General features: G+C 34.8%; 1 protein-coding gene across 1 annotated transcript in view; it reads left to right on the top strand.

Moving 5' to 3' along the window:
- Positions 1 to 24,882, top strand: part of LOC114339097 (homeobox protein unc-4-like) — a 244,904-nt gene that overhangs the window by 95,976 nt on the left and 124,046 nt on the right. The gene's annotated exons all lie outside the window — the stretch shown is intronic.

Below are 24,882 nucleotides of genomic sequence, written 5' to 3'. Positions count from 1 at the left end.
CTATTTTTTTTTTCTGTTTTCCGCTTTCCGGAGACCAGATTGGCAAGACTTTTGAAATAAATTGAATATGTTTCGTTTGAGGTAAAAAGACAATAGAAAAGTTATTCTTATTTAGGTAGAAAGTTATATCTACTACTTAGTCCAGAGAAATAAGGATTTTCTCAGGACACTGAAATATTCAGGTAGCTGACTACTTTTTTAGTTATTGTATAGACCTATCCTAAAGGAAGAAAACCTACCTGTTTCCTGCCTAGAGTTCGCGTCCGTCTTTTAATTATTGACAATTTAGTGCAAAAAAGCGATTTTTTCGATTTTTTGCACCTCATTAAAACCTAAATAGTTAACATAAAATTACAAAATTTGATTTTTTAGAACATTGAAAATGCTTCAAAACAGTGGCGTAGCTAGGGTGGGGCGGAGGGGGCGGTCCGCCCCGGGTATCACCCTTTCGGGGGTGACACCCAAGAGACCCGATCACAAAAGAACGAATCGTTAATTTGTAACTTTACTCACTTTACAATCAAAACACAATTGGATATTATTTTATGAACACACGATGTCGAGGTCAAATAGGTATTTCTTGGATTTTTTACGTTAAAAGGAAAAAAGCAGTTGATCTAAGTAACGAAATTCTCAAGAAGCTTGAAATTGATGGTTTAGATATTATAAAGTGCCATTCACAGAGATACGATAATGCAGCTGTTATGAGCGGCGTAGGTACATGGGGGACTACAAACTATTATTAAAGCAAAAAACAAAAACGCCATTTTCGTTGCATGTATTGATCATTTAATTAATTTATGTTGCCAACACTCTTTTGCACAAAATTCATCTAGGGTAACATTTTTCGGAACCGTAGAGGCAATTTTTAATTTTTTTTCTGCTTCCACTAGCTCCTGGGAAGTGCTTATTAAACACAGTAAAGAATCTGTTAAACAACTTTCCACAACGCGTTGGAGTGCTCACTATGCTGCAGTTAAAGTACTGATAGAATATTTTGATTGTGTTGTTGCTTCAAATGAGAAATTATGTCATCATTTCTTTTGGAATAATGTACTAAGAGAAATACATTTTTGTCAGATTGAATTGCAAAGTAAAGACATAACCTTTGATCAATCAGCGACCAGAATAGGGGCACTTCGTCTTTATAAAGCAATAGATTTGCCACGAAAACATATGAGGAAAAACTTTTGCCACGAAAAACTAATTCGACGTAAACAAGGAATGGATGGTGAGTTAACTACCGATACAGGACTCACATTTCAAGCCTAACTTCAAAAGGATATGCTAAAATGTTTTGACCTATTCAATGTTCAATGTCCATTCATGGACTTTGATCTTGTGTCTTGCTTTACTTTTCACGAACAGCTGAATTTAGCTATTTCAATATTTTGTAACTTTTACCATGAAGAAGTATCAGATGCAGACCTCCTGCTATAAATACCAAGGCTCAGAAGACAAGCGGCCAATATTATAGTCTCTAAATGGTTAGCTGTAGACTATAAAATTCATTGTGGAATGGGATTTCATGGAATCCCTCTCAAAATTAATGGTCGCATTAAAATTGTTTATGACCATTTGTGTATAGGTTGCTTCATATTAGAGAAGTTTTAGTAAGCTAAAATTAATCAAGAAGCGAGCAACAATGGCGCAAACAAGGCTAAATAACCTCGGTTTATTAACTTACTATGGAACATGAAGCAACACAAAACATAAATAATATTTATAGAAAATGTTATTTCAGATTTTGCCGCTAGTAACGTTGGAAAAATAAAATATTTGAATGTCTTCCCCACCGTACTACATAATATATCTTGTATGTTACAGAGACCTCTTATTCTGTCGTTCGGTATTCTGTCTCTCAGTGTTTTCCCAGTTATTGACCTCAGCGTTCTCATTTCTGATGTTCTCAGTATCCTCTTGGTTTCTGCTGTGTCACATCTTGTTTCTATCGCGTACGTCATGGTCGGTCTTACACATGATTTGTATATGTATGCGTACTGTCCCTTCCAGCCTAATATCTTTGTTTCTCCAGATGACATCCCTTAAACATCCTGACACGTAATTGGCTTTATTTGCTTGCTTTCGGACGCTCTCTTTAACATCTCCATAACTACATATTTCGACTCCCAGATATTGGAATCTCGAGACTTGTTCAATTAGTTCGTTGTTAATTACTAATTTGCATCTTATGGATTCCCTTGACACTACCAGGGAGTTTCTCTTAGCTGTCGATATTTTCATGTTGTAGTTCTTGGCCACTGTATTGAAAGTTTGTGCCATTCGCTGTAGGTTATCCTCGTTATCGTTATAGCCAATGCTCATATAGAACCGATTACCAAGCCTCGGATACCAGACAGAAACATTTGCCAAGACTCTTTACTACAATTTCATTAACTATAATTCTTAATTTTTTCATTATTCAAAACATACGTTTATCAAATTTTCGTAGATTTTAACAATCTTTATTTTTAATATTTGGGGTGACACCATCCATTACCGCCCCGGGTGTCACACATGCTAGCTACGCCACTGCTTCAAAATGCCGATTTTTGAATGTAAAAAGTCAATTTGTTGCTTCGCAAATTGCAAAATAAATGAAAATCGACATTAGTTATTAACTTTTACTACATTTAACTTCGAATTTTAGCGTTTCGCCCAAAGTTGGATATTGGATTGACCCGCTGGATATAGTGTTGGATATACCTGCTATTGAATTGTTTTGTTGTTAACTTTGTTTTGTTTTGTTAATTTTAGTGCGTTTGCATTTTTAATTAAATACACCTTCAAAGCAGTGTTTTTATTTACAGCTCTTACAAGAAAAGAGACATTCGGATAATTAAAAAAACAAAACTTTAATGATACCTCCAGGATAATACAAAAGGAGTATGAAATAAAACCAATCCCCCAATTTTTCCATAGAATTTTTTAAAGTTAGGAGAAAATACAACGCTTCCATCTGAGCAAAAATGTTGTTACCGGAATAATAGCAAACGACGCGACATCAATACATGTACCTACAAACTGATGCAAGAATCTTGAAAATCGGAGTAAAAATAATAAAGTTATAGATTGTCAAACTTATTCAAAAATTTTGGATGGCGGAATTTTGTGCCGGTGAGTGTATTATTCCTTAAATTTTTATTTACTACTTAAGAATAGATAGATAAAGGTTTGACTCTTTATCGATTTGTTCCATATGTTTTCAGTTTTTGTGCTTATTCGATTGTTCTTTGTTTTAGTTCGTCTATCTTTACTGTTTTTGCCTGACGCTTCTAAGTTTACTTCTTTCTGTTTGGTGCTAATTTTTATTCGTGTTCTTATCATTCTGTGATAGCTACCTACGTTGTTCGTGTTTAACATTCCTGTATCAACAACTTAAAAATACAAGTGACGACAAACCTCGTTCTGAGTGAGAACATCAATATAGATGGAACAAGTATAGAACAAACATCAGTATACAAATATCTGGAGCACAAAATTCGCTTAAGTAGAGATAACCAGATCAATGAACTAATACATTGAATATTGTCGACTTCGGCTGTTTATGGAAAGCCAAGAGATGTTTTCAAATCAGCTCTTCCCATCTGCTTAAAGAAAAAAGTCTTTGATTAATGTATGCTGCCGGTTCTAACCTATGCCGCGGAAACGCCAACAATCACTAAGACGTCCACAAACAAAGTTCGAACAACACAGAGGGCAATGGAATGGTCTATGTTGCGAGGGGTTAACCTTAAGAGGCCGAATAAGTAACACAGAATTGCGCCGTAGATCTGGAGTAAACGACGCAATTAAAAGAATATCGACCTAAAAATGGAACTGGACAAGGCACTTCGCGAGAACAAAGGACAGCAGATTGACAGAACGTATTCTCGAGTGGAGACCCAGACACAGTATAAAGAGGGACAGTAGAACCACTCTCCGAAAAATTGGAAGTATATTTTTAGTCGCGCATGGCGACCGCGCAATGTTCCCAGTCGCTTTTGCCCCTCTCTCGCATTGCTAGTCGCATAGAAACGTACGGGTTTTAACAGGGAAGACCCGCATCCACCACTGGTGGATTAACAATTGCGTACTGCCGGTATTACTTCTTGAGATCAAAGTGCCGACATGGAAGAAGTTTTACTGTCCCTCTTTATACTGTGACCCAGACAAGAAGCCGTTCGAAATAGAGGACGACCACTAACAAGATGGACAGATGACCTAAAGTGGATATACCAAAATTGGATGCAAGCGGCTCAGGACAGGGATTTATGTGGTGAACTGCGGGAGACCTATGTTCAGCAGTGGACAAGTATATTCTGAATGATGGTGATGATGCTCTAATATTAAGATTGTGCCGTTACATAATATGAAGTTTAGTTCATTCATTGTGGTCCCATTTGGTTCTTACCAGGTTATTCGTCTCTTTTTTAATCAGTATTAACGTAACTGAATGTTTTAGACAAGGCGAAAACGGCGGGTTCGTTGGGAAAATATTCTCATGAGATTTTTTTGCATAATTACATTCGTGAGGCATCCCAGAATAAGGTTCAAGAAGTCGCCCACGTAAAAAGTGGGCCAAATTATTTTTAACAATTTTTTTGATCCAATTCTAACAATTTAACAATTTGATCTAAAGTTGATCCTTTTCGAGTTATAAGCAATTTAAAATTACAAAAACGAAAAATGGCGATTTTCAAGGCCTAATAACTCGGTTAAAAGTTATTATTATGAAAGTCAGAAAGTGACTAAATCAAAGTTTAATGCCCCCCCTACAAGATCCCGATGAAATTTGTGTCATTATTGTATTACTAAGCTGTTATTTTTAAGTAATAATATTGAGCGCCATTTTAGGTAATAATGTGAGTGCAAGTAAGATGCACAATTGGACTGCCGGAGTGGCATCTCTCTCGCACTCAGCATTTACGGGCGGCTACCACGTGCATGGCGCTCAATGTTATTACTTAAAAATAACAGCTTAGTAATAAAATAATGACAAAAATTTCTTCGGGATCTTGTAGGGGGGGCATTAAACTTTGATTTAGTCACTTTCTGACTTTCATAATAATAAGCCTTGAAAATCGCCATTTTTCGTTTTTTTCAATTTTAAATTGCTTATAACTCGAAAACGATCAACTTTAGAGAAAAATTATAAGAGACCTTTTTTATCCAGAATGGTCCAAAAAACCTACAAAAAAATTGTACGGAAGAAAAACATTGATTCTTGCAATTTGATTAAAAAAAATTGTTAAAAAAAATTTGGTACACTTTTCACGTGGGCGACTTCTTGAGCCTTATTCTGGGATGTCTCACGAATGTAAAAAAATCTCATGGGAATATTTTTCCCAACGAACCCGCCGTTTTCGCCTTGTCTATTTCGAAGTATGTGAGTATTTTGTACGATTGGAAATGGGCCCGTCTTTTAACGAAAACGCCGAATAAGAACAGTAAAAAATTTTTATTAATAGATATTCCAATTTAATAGAAAGTGTTAACTTTGATAACAATTAATATTAATTATAATTAATAATAATTAATTATACGACTATTAATTAATAATTAGCTGTCCCATCTGCTGATCGCCGACATACCGTAACGTCGAAGTCGATAAAATAGGCCTGGATCCCGCGTATATACCAAAAAAAAAGTTTATTAAGGGGATGGGTACGTAGTTTAGGCTGTAATGCTGTTTAAATGGGATTAATTTTTTTCGAATCCTGAGAAAACTAATAAGTATTTTTGAAAAATTTAAACGCAAAATAAAAGATTACGTTCTTACCGAGGGCCGGAAGTCCCTAAAAACTTCTGTAATGTTTATTTTAATAAGTTACAGGAATGATCAAACTATTAAAAAATGTAGTGTGATTTTTAATTTCAAATATTATCTCATTCAAAAGAAACTTTTTATTTATTCTAAGGGACTTTCGGCCCTCGATAATAATTTAGTCTTTCATTCTGCGTTTAAATTTTTTTTACCCCCTCTGTGGCTCAGTGGTAAGAGCGCCTACCTTTGAATTGAAAGGTCCGAATGGTCGTGAGTTCGAATCTCACCAGGGTCAGAGATTTTTCGTTTATTATAAATTAATAAATGAAAATAGTTTCTGTCCTTGTGGGATCGATACTCACCGGAAAGACCGCAGACGCTCGGATACAATTAGCGTCTCTTTGCAAAGACAATCACGTCGACTTTGCAAAGTAACAAGACACTTACTCAACACACACACTACACATGACACTAGGTACCTAACTGCAAAAATTCACGGTACCTACCATGCCAATGGCCATTATTTGTCGAGGCATTAGCTAAATAAAAAAACATTATTTTTTTAATATTTATTAGTTTTTTCAGGATTCGAAAAAAATGGACACCATGTCCGTGGTGATGTTTTCCAAATCGAGCATTTGCTATCTTTGTCATACAACGCACCGAGTCGAATAGAATAATGGTGATAGGACAGTGACAATTTTAAATAGACATGGCATCGGGAATATTTTGAGTTGTTGATTAAATTATATATATTGATAGTGTGATAAATAATTGATTTAAGACGTGAACTTAATAAAAAGTTATTTATTGTTTATTATTTATGGAAGATCCAAACAGAGAATACAGCAGGATATATTTTGTTGTACAGTATAGAAATTATTACAACTACTGAATACATAGTTAGTGAAAAAATTATCATATTAATTAACTGAATTAATGATTCAAGGAAGTCAAAAATGTGAGCAATTATACAAGTAACAGTTATGCAAGAACATTCAAGAGCCATCTCTTTAAAGTTAATGACACTTGTCAAGTAATGTTTACCTATCCATACCAGTGAGAATTTTACTACGTGTAATTTGCCGTGTAAAGACAGAAAAAGTAGTGATAGCAGTAAAATATTTGCGCCCATGTCCTTAATAGCAACCTGAAAATTTGTTAATAGCTTAACAGTGTCTAGTCGCACAAACTTTGATGTACGGAAATACTGGAACAGGGGAAATTTTATTTTTGGAACGGGTTACAGGTTTCGAACGTCGGACTACGAGAACTTCCCATGTACTTTGTCGGACAGAACTTCCAATTGATTTGTTACCCTTTCATTAATCTCTCATGCAAAAATCAGACTGCTAATAATTACCACCAACATAATTCCTGTCACCGTACCAACCGACATATTAACACTGAGATGAAGTCAAGAATTTATAAAGCCAGTGTAAGACCAATAATGACATATGCATCAGAAACAAGACCCGATACAGCCACAACACAAAGACTACTGGAAACGGCAGAGATGAGAGTACTGAGAAGAATTACAGGAAATACACTGAGAGATCGAAAGAGGAACGAAGATATTAGAAGACAATGTAACGTACAGTGTATAAACGAATGGACACTAAATAGAAAAAAAGAATGGAACAACCATATAACCAGAATGGGGGAGACACGTGTGGTCAAAATAGCACGAGATAAATCACCAATCGGCAGAAGAAGTATCGTCCGACCGCGCAAAAGATGGAGCGACAACCTTCCATAGAGGTATCAATCCGCCAATGAACAAGCAGAATTGCTTATAAAGAGGAAGAAGAAGAAGAAGATAATTCCTGTCATTTAACCCGTTCCACGTGTCGGACTTATTAAAATGCCCAAAATATCTGTCGGACAAACATTTTTTCATCATCATCATCATCATCCAGCCTCCAAAGTCCACTGCTGAACATAGTTCTCCTCCCCTCGTTTCCAACCCCATCTATCCTGCGCCGCTCTCATCCAGTTTTTATTTACCTTTCTTAAGTCGTCAGTCCATCTTGTAGGCGGTCGACCGACGCTTCTCTTGTCTTCTCTTGTCCTCCATTCCAATAACCTCTTCGTCCATCGCCCATCTGTCATTCTGGCTATGTGTCCTGACCATCTCCACTTCAACCTGGCTATCCTCTAGATGACGTCAGTCACCTTTATTCTTCTCCTGATTTTTCTTCGTTTCTGATTTTGTCTCGCAGAGTTATTCCTAACATTGACCGCTCCATTCTTCTCTGCGTGACTCTTAGTTTGGTAGCCGAGGCTTTTGTTAAGGTGAGTGTTTCTGATCCGTACGTCAAGACTGCGAGGACGCACTGATCAAATACCTTTCTCTTTAGGCATGTGGGCAACTCACTTTTAAAAGTTTCTCTCAGTTTTCCAAATGCTGCCCACCCAAAACCTATTCTTCTCTTCAGTTCATGAGTCTGGTTATCCCTGCCAATCGTAATTTCATGTCCTAGGTATTTATATCTATCTACGAGTTCTATTTCCTTCCCAACAATACTGATGTTCTGGTTGGGTACCAAATTTGTCATTATTTTTGTTTTCGAAATGTTTATATTTAAACCTACATTTTCTGTAGCCACAACGAGTTCTTGTACCATCTCTCTTGCCATACCTAGATCCTCAGCTACTATGACTATATCATCGGCGAAGCGTAAGTTGTTTAGGTATTCTCCATCTATTTTTATTCCCTTTGTCATCCAATCCAAACTCTTAAAGGCATGTTCTAAGACCGTATTAAAAAGTTTAGGTGACATTGGGTCTCCTTGTCTAACTCCCCGTTCTATTTTTATGCGATTACTGTTAGTATGTAATTTGAGAGTGATTGTTGCCTGTAAGTATATTTTGTGTAATAATTTTGTGTACCTATAATCTAGCCTGCATTCTTTAAGCGCCTGTAATATTTTGCTAAGCTCAACTGTGTCAAAGGCTTTATGAAAATCGATAAAAACTAGAACTAGAGGTTTATTGTATTCCACTATTTTCTCTATTAGGGTTTTTATACTTTGTAGATTGTCATTTGTTCCGTAACTTTTTCGGAATCCTGCCTGTTCTCTTGGTTGATAAGTCTCTAACTTTCTTTCCATTCTCTTAACTATTATTCGCGTAAATAACTTATATAAATGGCTGAGGAGGCCTCCTCAGCCATTTTTCATACTATTATATAAAGTTTTGCTATTGAATAAATTTAAAAATAACCAGCTAGATTTCACAATCATAAACTTGTCAAGATGACACGTTCCACAATTAAAATCACGTTCCACAATTAAAACTTCTCGTGTTCCAGTGTTCTTATACATCAAAGTTTGTACGACTAGACACCGTTAAAGCTATTAACAAATTTTCAACTTGTTATTAATAATTTTTTTGGTACGCGGGATCTAGACCTATAAACTATAATATTGATATTTTTCATATATAAAAATATAACATTCCAAATTATGTTAAATTTTAAGTGCTCATATTTTTGACTTCCTTTATTCGTCTAGCACTGTGATAATAATCTCATTTATTTCTTTATGCTCTTTGAAATTCATTTGAATCCGAATTCGAGTAAAACTAAAATAGGAGAAATAAACGATGAAAACAGTATCCTAGTATTGGTTAATTACTTGAACATAAACAACAGTTATATAACAGGAAAAAATTACTTCTAGGCTTATTTAAAGAATACATTGCTATTAGCATTAGCAATTTAAAATCTTAATAGTATTTTAAGTTCTTGTCACACTGTACTACTTCTTCAACGACGAGAAATTTCTTGAATTGCAAATTGCAAATGTCTCTTTCTCTAAAGAGATAAAAAATAATATTTCTATCTAAAAAATATATCTCTCGGTTCGCTAAACTCAGACACAACTGGCTAGGGATTTTAGTAAGTAATTTTGCCAATTTTATAAAATTGGCAAAAAAATAATTACTAAATAGTTATCTAATAATTACTAAATAGTTAGTAATTTTGCCAATTTTGGCAAAATTGTCCAAAAAAAAAGAAAACCTACTAAAATCACTAGCCCGTTGTGTCTGAGTTTAGCGAACCGACTATAAAAATGATAGAAACGTGGCAATTTTTTGCATTGTGTTAAGGATGATGTCAAGAAAAAAGTACTATTGAAAAATTGGTGGAAATTCATAGATGCATTTTAAAGTGCATAAAATGCATCCAAAAGTGCATAAACAAGTCAAAGTAAGTGTATTAAGGGACATATTTTGTTACTCGGGGGTTTTTGAGGTAGCTGAAGATGAATACGCCATCAGAACCGGCCCCTGGTGCACCTGATGCCCAAAAACCCTCTAAACTCCTGAAGATAACATGTCTTAGCAATGACCTTGGGCACCATGTGGTCCTATTTGAAGAAAATTCTGACTAAAGAAAAACGAAAAATAAAGCAAAGATTGATGACTGATAAAATCCTTCTTCTCATGGACAATCGGAGAATAATGAAAGGAAAAAACGAACAAAGGTATAAACAAATACAGAAAGAAATCAAAAAAGAAATCAGAATAGCAAAGGAAGATTTTTATAAAAAAAAAATGTGAAGAAATAGAGCAATTGCAGGAAAAACATGATATTTTTAATGTACATAAAAAAGTGAAAGAACTTGCAGGTACACAAAAACATAAGCAGCCAAATATCCTGTATAATGTTAAAGGAAACATAATAACAGAACTAGAAGAACAGTTGAAGACATGGAAAAACTATGTTGGAGAACTCTTTTCAGATGATAGACAACAATCTGAGCTAAATAACATACAAGGAGACGAAGTTCCAGAAATAACGGAAGAGGAAGTAATGTATGCACTAAACAGAATGAAAAACGGTTAAACCCCAGGTCCAGATGAAATACCAACGGAAATCCTTAAACTGATAGAAGAAGACTCGATCAACATTTTAGTTGAACTTTTCAATAGCATTTATACATCAGGAAAAATACCACAAGAATGGCTTTTATCCACCTTTGTTATTATACCAAAAAAGATGCATGCCAAACAATGTAGTGATTACCGTACAATCAGTTTGATGAGCCATGTACTGAAAATATTCCTGAAAATTATACACACCAGAGTACACAGAACACTGAAAATGGACATCAATAATACCCAGTTTGGATTCCGAAATGGACTCGGAACAAGAAAGGCGTTGTTTGCACTGAACGTTATGTCTCAAAGATGTCTTGACATAAATCAAGATGTATTCATGTGTTTCATAAATTATAACAAGGCCTTTGATAAAGTGCGGCATGATCATCTAATCAGAGTCCTGGCAGAAAAGAATTTAGATAAACGAGACATCCGACTAATAGCAAATATGTACTACAATCAGAAAGCAGTAGTGAGAATAGAGAATAATACCATTGAAGAAATTGAAATAAAGCGAGGTGTGAGACAAGGGTGTATACTGTCACCAACCCTGTTTAATCTCTATTCCGAAGACGTAATGAATAGAACACTCTCTGAGCAATCCATAGGTATTAAAATAAATGGTGTTAGATTAAACAATCTGAGATTTGCCGACGACACCGTTCTGATCGCAGAAACACTTGAAGAGCTACAGACATTGGTGAATAAGATAGCAGACTGCAGCGAAGAATATGGACTATCTTTGAACATAAAGAAAACTAAATTTATGGTAATATCGAAAACAACAAGAAATGTCCAAAATTTATATTTACACAATGAAATTATCGATCGAGTTAGCAAATACAAATAATTAGGCACTTTAATAAATGAAGACAACGATAGCTCAGCAGAAATCAAAATAAGAATAGAAAAAGCCAGATCCATATTCACTAAAATGAAGAGAGTGTTCTGTGGAAGAGATTTGAGCCTTGGAATGAAACTTCGCCTGATGAGATGTTACGTAATTTCTGTGCTATTCTACGAAATGGAATCATGGACGCTGAAAACGATTGATACCAAAAAATTAGAGGCATTTGAACTGTGGATGTATCGCAGAATCTTGAGAATACCATGGACGGAGAGAGTCACAAACGTCGAGGTCTTGAGAAGTTTGAATAAAGAAAAGAAGGCATATTTACGATCAAAAAATGAAAACTGCAATACTTGGGACACATTACAAGAGGCGAAAGATATTAATTGCTTCGAATAATTATGCAGGGGAAGATAGCAGGAAAAAGGTCCATAGGAAGAAGACGAAACTCCTGGCTAAAGAATCTACGGGAATGGTATAGCTGTAGCAACAACGAATTGTTTCGGTCAGCAGTTTCGAAAATACGTATAGCCCTGATGATCGCCAACCTTCGGAACAAAAATGGCACTTGAACAAGAATCTATTTGAATGCATTCAAGGCACCTTCTAAACTCCAGAAGATGACAAGCCCTATTATATGACATTCTCTAATGTACCAACATCCTCATAGTGAAGAATGTCAAATAATGGGAAACGGTACTTAATACAGCTTACTGGAAAAAATTCAAGGCCAAAAAAAGCAAAAATATTTATACAACCTTCTCTGCTCTACGACAAAATAATCTTAGTGCTTCAAAAGACCGAACACAGAGGAACCAGAGGTGTTCTCGCTGAGCATTTCTCACTCATGTGTCATCTATCTTCATGAGATAACGCGACCTTTGTATTGAAATTTTTTCCTTCGTGAAACTTTATACGGTCTGGTAAATTTCATGATCGTAAAACTAACATAAAAATTGTTTGATAAGAAAGATATGATGAACCGTTGAACATACAACTGCTATGAATAGGGTACTCAACATTTGCCGATGTAGTTTCCTAATCTGGGGCCCCAGTCACTTCTTTTCTCTTCCACGCACACCACACCAAATAGCATCTTTCGATAATTTCTGGATCACACCGATGGTTGATTTTAGTCGAAATTTTTGATCATTTTCGTGGACGGTACGATTGGTCAATTTTTTGGTAGGCACTGTCCCTTGCGCATATGCGCATAACGATTCTTCTGTACCCTGCGTAGAATTGCAGCTGTGTGTTTTTGAAGTTAATTTTTAAACATTTAAAAATTTAGCGAACAAAATGGTTGCGCTAACACACAGCAACATGTAGTTTCTGCGGAAAATGCGGAGGAAACAGCCAAACATGTATCTGCAACTGCAGGCTGGTTGTTAACTAAAGTCGTAAATACAGTCAAACCTGCCATATCCGGATCAATGTGGCGACAGACCGATGCGGATATGAAAAAATCCGGATATCAAGACCACTACTTCTTTTACAGTCTCTGAAACGTTTTCTCCTTCATACATTCCAGTAATCAACGCCGTCAATAACTTTCGTCGATAGACACGATTTATAGATTCTATAATACATTATTTCGCCATCTTTTAGTTCTTCTTTTAGTGCGTTGTCCAACAACACGATTGCCTTTCTCTGTAGATTTCGGTAGATCCGGACGGCGCAGAACCGTCCGGATATGGGGAGGTCCGGATATGAGAGGTCCGGATATGGCAGGTTGTACTGTACCCGGAATGGGTCTGATCGAGACCTTTCGAAAACGCAACAGAATAAAAAAAAATAAAAGTAAATTACAATTCCATTTTTGACATATTCTAGTGAAAGCTAGACAATTCAGAAGAAAGATGAATTTCTTATTAAATGAAATTTTCAGAAGAAACGTACATGCTATAAAGAAAAAAATACCATGTAATAAGAATAATGTAACAAATACATTAATTTAATCTGGTAGGAACACATACGAATAAAGAACCCTAAAAGAGTATCAATATAAATCATGAAGCTAACAACATTGGAAATAAGGAAAGGAAAACCAAAACAAAGCGAGGTCACATTGATAACACAGTTAAATAAAGAAATAAAATTTCTGAAACAAAACTTAATAGAAGACAAGGAAAAGTCTATATGTATAATAAAGAAAAGGCTTAAAACTCGATGTTTGAAAACGCATGAGAGCTGATTTTCTGTCGGTATGGAATAGTATATAAAAATGCATAAAGTATAAATTTTCTTTCTTCCTTATAAGATTCTATCGTGAAAAGTTGAGTAAACTATAAAAGTGTCGTGACTCTAGAAATAAAAACTAAATGGTTATATAACTGTATTTCAAACTTTTTTAATCAAAAATAATATAAATTTTTAAGCATATTTCTATGTTGGGAAATAACAACTTTCAATAGCTTTTCTATTGCAATATAAAAGTGATTTCATATTAAAATAAAATTTAAGAGAACATGAATTGTTTTTATAAAATCAATATAAATAATATGACTGTGTAATAAGTACAAGAGTTAATAAAATTAATTATTACACACTAAACTTGGAAGAAAACAAACCAAAATAAATAAATGTGCATAACAATTACTTATCAAACAATGCAAAACAATTTAAAAAATATGCTATCTTTCTTTGTCAGCTATTGTTACTTTAACTACTTAAAATTTTCAGCCGCTCTTCTCCAGAAGTCCATTTTTGTTGCTTCTAATGCTTTTAAGTTTTATCCTTTCAGTGGCACCTCACTTCCATATTTAACGATGCTTTTTATAATGCTGTTATAGATTTTGTGTTTTCTTTGAAGATGGTTTTATCTCACAGTACACTGTTTAATTGTTTAATGCAGCGGTTATCAATCTGTGGTACATGTACCACTGGTGGTACATATTATTATTTGAGGTGGTACACAAAACGCAAAAAGAGCAAAAATCAGCACCACTATTATTATAGTTAGATTACCTAGTATACTTATATACAGAGTGTCTCGAAAAGATTGGTCATAAATTACACCACACATTCTGGGGTCAAAAATAGATCGATTGAACCTAAATTACCTTAGTACAAATGTGCTCATAAAAAAAGTTACAGCCCTTTGAAGTTACAAAATAAAAATCGATTTTTTTCAATACATCGAAAACTATTTGAGATTTTTTTATTTAAAATGGACATGTGTCATTCTTATGGCAGGAACATAATAAAACAAAATATAGTGAATTTTTTCCACCTCATAAAAATTTTATGGGGGTTTTGTTCCCTTAAACCCCCCAAACTTTTGTGTACGTTCCAATTAATTAATTATTGTGGTACCATTAGTTAAACACAACGTTTTTAAAACTTTTTTGCCCACTAATATTTTTTCGATAAGCCAGTTTTTATCGAGATGCGGCTTCTTTTTTAATATATTTACATAAAAATTTTAATAAAATAGTTCGATTGAACCTAACTTACTTTAGTACAAATGTGCTCATAAAAAAGTTTCAGCCCTTTGAAGTTACAAAATGAAAATCGATTTTTTTCAATATATCGAAAACTATTAGAGATTTTTTATTGAAAATGGACATGGACATGTATCATTCTTATGGCAGGAACATCTTAAAACAAAATTATAGTGAAATTTGTCCACCCCATAAAAAATTTATGGGGATTTTGTTCCCTTAAACCCCCCCCCCCCCCCAACTTTTGTGTACGTTCCAAGTAATTCATTATTGTGGTAACATTAGTTAAACACAACGTTTTTAAAACTTTTTGCTTCTTAGTATTTTTTCGATTAGCCAGTTTTTATTGAGATGCGGCTTCTTTTTCAATATATTTACGTAAAAATTTTATGGGGGTTTTGTTCCTTTAAACCCCCCAAATGTTTGTGTACGTTCCGATTAAACTATTATTGTGGTACCATTAGTTAAACACAGTGTTTTTAAAACTTTTGCCTCTTAGTCTTTTTTTCATACGTCATCTTTTATCGAGATGTAGCTTCTTTTTCAAAATATACCTAAAAATGTAAATTATAAATAAATTTTCAGATTATTAACAGGTCTACAAATCGTACTTAACCATATACAAATATGTGGTGGATTCGACAACTATTCAAAATATCTCGATAAACACTGGCTTATCGAAAAAGTACTAAGAGGCAAAAAAGTTTTAAAAATAATGTGTTTAACTAACGGTGCCACAAAAATAATTTAATTGGAACGTACACAAAAGTTTGGGAGGGTTTAAGTGAACAAATCCCCCATAAAATTTTATGGGGCGCACAAATTTTACTTAAATTTTTTTAAGCTGTTGCTGCCATAAAAATGCCACATGTCCATTTACAATCAAAAATCTCTGAGAGTTTTCGATATATGAAAAAAAATCGATTTTCATTTTGTTATTTCAAAGGGCTGTAACTTTTGCTATGTGCACTGTTGTATATAGGAAAGTGAGGTTCAATTAACCTATTTTTGACCCCAGAATCTGTGGTATAATTTATGACCAATATTTTCGGGACACCCTGTATATTATTACATAAGTATTTCAGTTAGGTGGTACCAAAAATAATAAAAAGAATTTTGTGGTATTAGACTAAAAAATAATGAGGTATCCCGAATGAAGTACGTGCCTCCTAGTGGCGGGATACGGGCAACAATACATTGGCTTATAGGGCAATCCTTACAGTAGGGATCCTGGCCTATACAGAAAAATGCAGGCGGGTGTGGGGTAATACTGCACTTTGGTTGCATTGGTGGTGTATTGGCTAAACGTGCAGGACAGGGCAGGGTATGGTGCTGATAGAAAAGGCATTCAGGCATCAAATATCCAAAAATCTTTTCAGGCCATAATAATGAAAAGACCTTCTCCAAACGAAATAAAAACTTATACTGAAATGATGGCATCTCCTGAGGTAAAATGTTCCGGAAGTAAAATGAGCCTCCATTCGGATCTCCGGGTGAGGACTATCTCAGGGGGAACACCATTGCAGGTTAGAAAAATCAGGATAGGGTCTTGGAATCTTGGTAGTCTTACAGGTAAGAGTCTGGAGTTAGTGGATGCGCTCAAACGAAGAAGAGTTCAAATTGCTTGTATTCAAGAAACTAGGTGGAAAGGACAAAGGGCGAAAGAACTAGGTGATGGATATAAATTGTGGTATGTAGGGAGTAGTAACACTAGAAATGGAGTTGGTATAATTGCTGATAGTGAAATGAAAGATGACGTAGTAGATGTTGTAAGAACGAGTGATAGAATGATGTCAGTGAAATTTGTAATTGATAAAGAGGTATTGAATGTTGTGTGTGTGTATGCTCCTCAAACAGGTCTGGGTGAGAATGAAAGAAGAGCTTTCTATGATCAATTGGGAGACATACTGAGTGATATTCCAGCGGAGGAGAAAGTTATAATAGGAGGTGATTTCAATGCACATGTGGGCCAAGCCAAGACAGGATATGAAACAATACATGGGGGATTAGGCTTTGGAACTAGAAATGAAGCTGGAGATGACATGCTAGAATTAGCAACAGCATTGGATATGGCGATTGTTAACACATTCTTTAAAAAGAGAGAAACTCAACTTATTACCTACAAAAGTGGACAACATCAATCCCAAATAGACTACTTCATGATAAGGAAAGAAGACATACGTGAATGCAAGGACTGCAAGGTAATAGTTAGTGAGACAGTAAGCCAACAACATAAGCTGCTTGTTCTGGACATCGAAGTAAAAAGCGAAACTAAACAAAAATATCGGAGAGGACCACAAAAAATCAAGTGGTGGATGCTAAAAGATGAGAAGGAAGGTCTATTCAGGGAAAGAATAGTAGAAAAAATATGTTGGAACATGAAAGGAAGCCCTAACACAATTTGGAAAAAAATGGCCAATATTATTAGAGAGACGGCTATTGAAATACTTGGGAAAACGTCAGGAAAGAAGTTTGAAGATAAAGAGACTTGGTGGTGGTCAAATGAAGTACAAGGAAACATAAAAGAGAAGAGAAAATTATATAAAAAGTGGCAAGAAACCAGATCGGACATAGATCTTCAAAACTATATGGTCGCCAAAAAGGAAGCGAAAGTAGCAGTAGCAAAAGCTAAAGCAGAAGCGTATTCAAACCTATACGATCAACTTGATACCAGGGAAGGCGAAACGAAGATATATAAAATAGCCAAACAGAGAGCAAAGAAAGCAAAAGATTTTAATCAGATTAGATGTATCCGAGATGAAAATAATAAAATACTAGTTCACGAAAGGGATGTCAAAAAGAGATGGAGAAAGTACTTTGACAGCTTATTAAATGAATAATTTGACAGACAGCCTGTAGAGTCAACGGAGACAGTAGCAGCAATGGTCACCAAAATAACCAACGAGGAAGTGGCTCAAGCGCTTCAAAAAATAAAGAAAGGAAAAGCGGTAGGACCAGATGATATTCCTGGGGAAGTATGGAGAGCATTGGGAGAGACAGGAACAAGGTGGCTAGCAGGTCTATTTAATATAATTATGGAAGTTGGACAAATGCCAGACGAATGGAGAAGCAGTATACTGGAACCTGTTTACAAAAACAAGGGAGATATACAACAATGTACAAACTACAGGGCTATAAAACTGCTTAGCCACACCATGAAAATATGGGAAAGAGTAATTGATAGACGGATACGTGAAGAGACCGAAATATCCGAGAATCAATTTGGCTTTATGCAGGGTAGATCAACAACAGATGCAATTTTCATTATAAGGCAGTTGATGGAAAAATACAGGAGTAAAGAAACAAACGCTCATATGGTATTCATTGATCTTGAGAAAGCATATGATAGAGTTCCTCGAGAGATTCTGTGGTGGGCACTCAATAAGAAAGGAGTCCCTGGTGAATATGTAAAGATTGTGAGGGATATGTATGAGGTAGTAACGACTAGTGTTAGGACAGGTGTGGGAGAGACTGATAAATTTCATGTGAAAGTAGGATTGCATCAAGGTTCTGTGCTTAGTCCGTATTTATTCTCATTAGTTTTGGACCAGATAACAGCGAAAATACAGGGTAACATTCCATGGTGCTTAATGTATGCTGATGATGTCGTGTTAGTAGGAAATAGTGAAAGAGACTTAGAACAAAAACTGGAACAGTGGAGACAAGCTCTGGAGGAAAAAGGTTTAAAACTTAGTAGGACAAAAACAGAGTATTTGGAATGTTCATTTAAAGATGGAGCTACTACAAATAAAATGGTATCTTTGGATGGTGAAATGATTGTAAAAAGCAATAGTTTTAAGTACCTAGGATCGGTATTACAGAGTAATGGAGAAATAGATGGAGATGCATGCAGTAGAATTAGGGCTGGATGGATGAAGTGGAAAGAAGCGAGTGGTGTGTTGTGTGACAGAAAAATTCCAATGAAGCTGAAGGAAAAATTCTATAAAACAGCCATAAGACCAGCTATGATGTACGGAACTGAATGTTGGGCAGTGAAAAAGAAAGAGGAACAGCGAATGCATGTGGCGGAAATGAGAATGCTTAGATGGATGAGTGGAGTGACAAAGAAGGATAAAATTAGAAATGAGTATATTAGGGGAAGTCTAGGTGTGGCACCAATTGATGCCAAAATGAGAGAGCATAGGTTAAGATGGTTTGGTTATGTTCAACGTCGAGACGTTAACCACCCAATACGAAGAATAGCTGAAGTGCAGATTCCTGGAAGGAGTAGGAGAGGAAGACCAAAGAAGACCTGGGGGGAGACGATAAGGCAGGACATGTTGGTAAAGGGGATTAACATTGATATGTCCCAAGATAGAATTGTGTGGAGAAATGCAATTAGGGAAGCCGACCCCGCATAGGGATAAGGCAAAGAGAATGATGAGACTCAAAAATAATGAGAACCACTGACTTGTCTTCCCTAGTTATTTTTATGTTTAATTTCTTTGTCTAATTTGCCATCGTTGGTTATTTGCATGCCTAAATATTTGTATTTTTTACAGTGATTTATTTCTCGCTGTATTTCTTCCAAGATTAGATTTTGTTGAATTCCCCCAATATACATGTATTCAGTTGTCTTGATACAGTAAGGTCTCTTTTTATGAGGATTTTTTTAAAGCGATTTTGAAGTTATGCGGTTTGTATTTCATCCAAAAATTTCTATTATTAATAACTATATAGAATAATTAATATTAACTATTCCCATCCAGATGTCATTAATCTGAGGGTTTGCAATTCGTGTATTCCCCTTGTTACATGATGTAGCATGTAGCTATTACATCAATCTGAGTTTCGCATTGATAGTTATAACGTGCAATTCTTTAGAAATTAAATTTAAATGTTTAAGTATTTAAGAGTTTAAATGTTGCTGATTTCAAGTTGCAGTATAAATAATAAACAGCACATTTTGATTTCTGGATTGAAACATTTAATTAAGTGTCGTAAAGTTTTATGTTTCATTAGAAGAGGTTTTTACAATTTCAATATCGTTAGTCTGCGTTTTTAATTCCTTCTTTAAGATTTTATTTGGCCCAATGGAGGAAAAAAAAACATCAAACACATAAAATTTTTTGGTGGACAAACGTCCACCATTTTATGTGATTTTAGAAAACTACGGAACCTATCCCTACTTTTTCAATGCAAGTAAAGTATTTTTTATGCGACTTTTTTATATGCGCTTTTCTGTAGAACGTATCCACCGTATAAAACGAGACCTTACTGTATTTACTTCTAGCCCCCATAGTTCGTATTCTTCTATAAGTTTAAGGGTCATATATTTGAGGTCTTCAACGTTTTGGGCCATCACTATCTGGTCGTCAGCAAAACTCAATGTGTACAATATTGCGTCGTTTAGAGATTTTCATAAATTGTGGTGTAAATAGTTTCCGATTTATAGATAGTGTCAGCTAGACGTAAAACACCCCGTATCAGCTTTGTTTTGTTTTTTTCGAAATTTCCTAATCCGTTACTGAAAAGGATTGTTATATTTACATTTGCATTTTCAGTTTATACAAGAAAATAACCGATTATTTTGAAAATTGAATAAATCACAATAAAACTCTTTTGGTCACAGATAGGATCAAATCTGGGGCCAAAGCCAAAGCCAAAGCGACATATTTCGTTACAATAAATTAAACAGAAATGGCTTGTTCAATTTTCCTTGCCAAATTGAATGGAGATAAGTGTGCATGTCGAATGCCGTATAATTTTGTTGACTTATTCCGGACCTTCGCTATTCCGCTTGCTTTCGTAATATGATATATAGATTCAATTCGTTACTCGAAATAAAATTTCCTAGATAAGAATTGGTTGGCGCATTCTGCAATTGATTACGAAAATCAATCTACAGCATGCGCCCTTTTAACCATTGTTCCTTTATGTTAACTGAAATGCACAATAAGTAACTATGTAATAGGAAAAACACACTTATTTAAAGCTGGTTATAATTTATTAGATTATGTCCCAAAATAACAAACAAATCGCGTATCGATTCAAATAGGAGTACGTAATGTATAATATATCTTCTATATTGTATAACATTACAAGAATAAAAAACCGCTAAACGCTGTAAAAATGAGTGGCTCATACAATATTCCAGCTACAAAAGATCTGATATGAATATTACGTGGCGCGAAAATGTATTTTCATTTTGATGCAAAACAAAATTCTAGTTCTATTTTAAAAGATTTTTCCATAATGCAGTGGAACCTCGATAAGTCGGATTAATCGGGACCGCGGCCGATCCGGGTTATCGAAAATCCGGGTTAGCCGGATAATATGGTAAAAATTAATAAAACACTATACTTCCAGGTACCTAAACTCCATTATGATTGCGAAAACATGAAATACATATGGACAATACATCAAAATTACGTACAGTTTTATACAGTATTGTTGATTTCTTGGTAAAAAACGCAGTCAAACTGAAAAAATGCTTGTTTTGTCTGACGAAAATCGGTCCGGGTTAGCCGGAATTCCGGGTTATCGAAGGCCGACTTATCGGGGTTCCACTGTATTTGCTAAATTTGAAGTAAACGCGCCACAAAAGAGTAACTTTGATATAGTTTGAATTTTGAAACTCTTTTGTGGCGTGTTTACTTCAAATTTAGCAAATATTATGGAAAAATCTTTTAAATTAAAACTAGAATTTTGTTTTGCATCAAAATGAAAATACATTTTCGCGCCACATATCAGATCTTTTGTAGCTGGAATATTATATGCGCCACTCATTTTTACGGCGTTTAGCGGTTTTTATTCTTGTATCAGGAGTTTTTCAAAGTTATTTATAAATTAAATGTATGAAGTTGAATGCAATGTTTCTCGATTACACGTTAAGTTTTATAAATGGTCGCCTTTGTCGCATTACCTCCCAAATGATCTAGTGTCCATCGAATGTAGACGAGATTTTTTTCTATTCGAAATAGATTGAAAAAGATATTGGGATGGCCGGTAAATAAACTCGGATTGCCAGTTGCCAGATCAAATTTAGCGTCGTAACCGCTGCAACTACATAAACGGAATAATCGTTAATTGGATTATACTTTTGTAGCTTAATAACTTCTAAACTGTTTAACCGATTTTGTTCCCTAAACATGAGTTTGAAACATATTGACAAGTAATATCTGATGCATTGAAGGTCAAGTAAGATAACTGAAGCTATTACAGGAATTATTGAGCTTGAAAAACCGTTTTTCCCAAAAGTTAATTGATTTGATCATACTTATGAAGCCTATAACTTAAAAATTCGAATTTTCCCGAATATGAAGTATACACCGTTAGATTTGTCTGGAGTCCTTCTACAAATGCTCAGTTATTAGCGCAATTCGTAGGTTGAAATTTTGAGTAATTGTCAAAAAACCAAAATTTTCAAAGTTTAGTTTTTCAGTTTTTCGGCTACAGTATATGTCTGAGCCGAGTATATGTCTGATTCTAACGGCTTATACACCATTTGAAAACTTAACTCAACACTATTGATTTGATGTATTTGAGGTTATCCAGTCTCTTCTTGAACCGAAGATAAATATATACCCCAAAAATATGCCGTTTTGTACCTACCAAGTCCTATAGCTGGCTTATGGGCGGTCAAAAGTTACAAACTACACCGGTTCTGAATCGGCCCTGACCCCCTCTTCAAACACAGAAAAAAAATTCAGATCGGTGTAACTTTTCCACACACATACAAACATACATGCATACAAACATACAATATCCACAAACATTTCCCCCTTTTAAATAAAAATTGAGTCATATTTCTGAGCTCGGTAACTTTTGAATGGTATAACCGATTTTCAAAATTAGACATCCGTTGGAAAGGTAATGATCAGTACTCTCAGAAGCCGTAAAGGTCGGACTTAAATTTTTGAAATTTTTGGGAGTTTTGGGGACGAGAACGAACAACAGACCCTAAATAAGAAGGGCCGTAAAATCCACACCCTTGGACTAAAATGGATGGTTGACATATGAATGGGTGAGTCTTTTCCTGAACTTTAAGATGGGAGTTGGCCCAATTTTCAATTCAGTCAGATTTCGAAAATCGAAAATTTCGTGTATATAATATTAGGGTGGTGTTGTTTCCGATAACTTTTTGACTGAAAAAATAGGGACTGGAATTATTTTCATTATAAGTCACTTAATTTTTAAGCTACATACTTCATTTTTTATTTTTGAAGATAGATCTTTTTAAACATTTAAAATTAGTTTCTATAAGTTATCCTCGAAAAATGCATAGTTTTTCCGTCTTTTGACTTTGAAACTACAGATAATATTTAGTATTTGACGAAGAAAAGCTAACATATTTTATAATAAAGTACAGCTCGATTACTATTGGTCTTAAAGAAAATTAAAAAAAAAACACTTTGTTTCTTTTTTAAAAGGTATATATTCATTAAGTAAAGTTGTTTTGATAAAGCAAAAACTTTTTGAGTTATTAGCAGAAAACTGATTAATAACATTGATTTTTTCGACATGAAACTAACACTTTCGGTAACCAATAAATCGAAAACTATTAATTTTATCAAAAAAATGAATAAAACATTTTTTGCTTACAATAAATGTTTTTACCAACATTTGTGGTCAAAATATAATAAAAAATTTCCACCCCCAAGATGGGGTGGTAACCACTCCATCGTAAAAGCGTCTCTCGGCTTCATATAGATCTTGATCCTTGAACTTTCCACTACCTATTGTCAAATTTTCAAGCAAATCGATCCATTCTGTAGAAATTGCGAAGTGAAAAGTTTCAGTTCCTGACTACTTATACTTTTGGAGCTCTATAACTTTTGAACGGCTTAACTGATTTTGATCAATAAACATTAGTTTGAAACGTATTGACAAGTAGTATCTGGTGCATCCAAGATTAAGTATGACAACTCAACGTATTACAGGAATTATTGAGCTTGAAAAACCGTTTTTCCCATAAGAAATAGATTAAATCATATTTTTGAAGCCTATAACTTAAAAATTCGAATTTTCCCAGATATGAGGTATACACCGTTAGATGCGTCTAGAGACCTTTTACAAACGCTCAGTTATTGGCGCAATTCGTAGGTTGAAATTTTGAGTAATTGTCGAAAAACCAAAATTTCCAACCTTTAGTTTTTTAGTTTTTCGGCTATGGTGACCAGCGTATATGTTTCAGCTTGATACCTTCAGCACCGTTTGAAAGATTAACTCAACCCTATTGATTTGGTGTATTTGCGGTTTTCCTGTCTCTCCTTGAACCTAAGATATATACGCCCAAAAATATGCTATTTTGTATCTACCTAGCCCTCTAGCTGGCTTACGGGTAGACAGAAGTCAAAAATTACACCGGTTCTGAATCGACCCGCACACCCTCTTGAAACACAAAAAAAAAATTCAGATCGGTGTAACTTTTCCACACACATACAAACATACATACATACAAACATATCCACAAACAGTTTCCCCTTTTTAAATAAAAATTGAGTCATACTTCTGAGCTCAGTAACTTTTGAATAGTATCATCATCATCATATATCATACATCTCCAAGTGGAGCAAAGGGCACCTTGCGGTGTTTCCAGTAGCATGAGGAATGATGGTGAGGTTGCTAGTCCCACGCATCATCTGTTGAGTTCCGTCCAATTTTGTTTACTAGTTTTCTCCATTCTCTTCTGTTTTTTGCTATCTTTTTTGCATCGTTCCATGTTAAATTATTTTCTTTGAGTTCTTTCTCTATTGTTCTTTTCCACGTATAAGATGGTCTACCCATTCTTCTTTTGCCTTGAGCATTGTAATGTAGAGCTTGTCTAGCAATATTTGTTGCTGGTTTTCTTAAGGTGTGTCCTATCCACTTCCATTTCCGTTTTTTTATTGTATGTTCTATCCTTTCTTCATTTGTTATTCTCCACAATTCGTCATTAGTAATTTTGTTTGGCCAAAATATTCTCAGTATAATACGTAAGCACCTGTTAATGAAGGATTGTATTTTCTGAAAGA

Source organism: Diabrotica virgifera, chromosome 5, assembly GCF_917563875.1.
Source record: "Diabrotica virgifera virgifera chromosome 5, PGI_DIABVI_V3a".
Taxonomy (NCBI): Eukaryota; Metazoa; Arthropoda; class Insecta; order Coleoptera; family Chrysomelidae; genus Diabrotica; species Diabrotica virgifera.
Note: the sequence above shows the minus strand (reverse complement) of the source record. Positions and strands in the feature narration are given on the sequence as shown.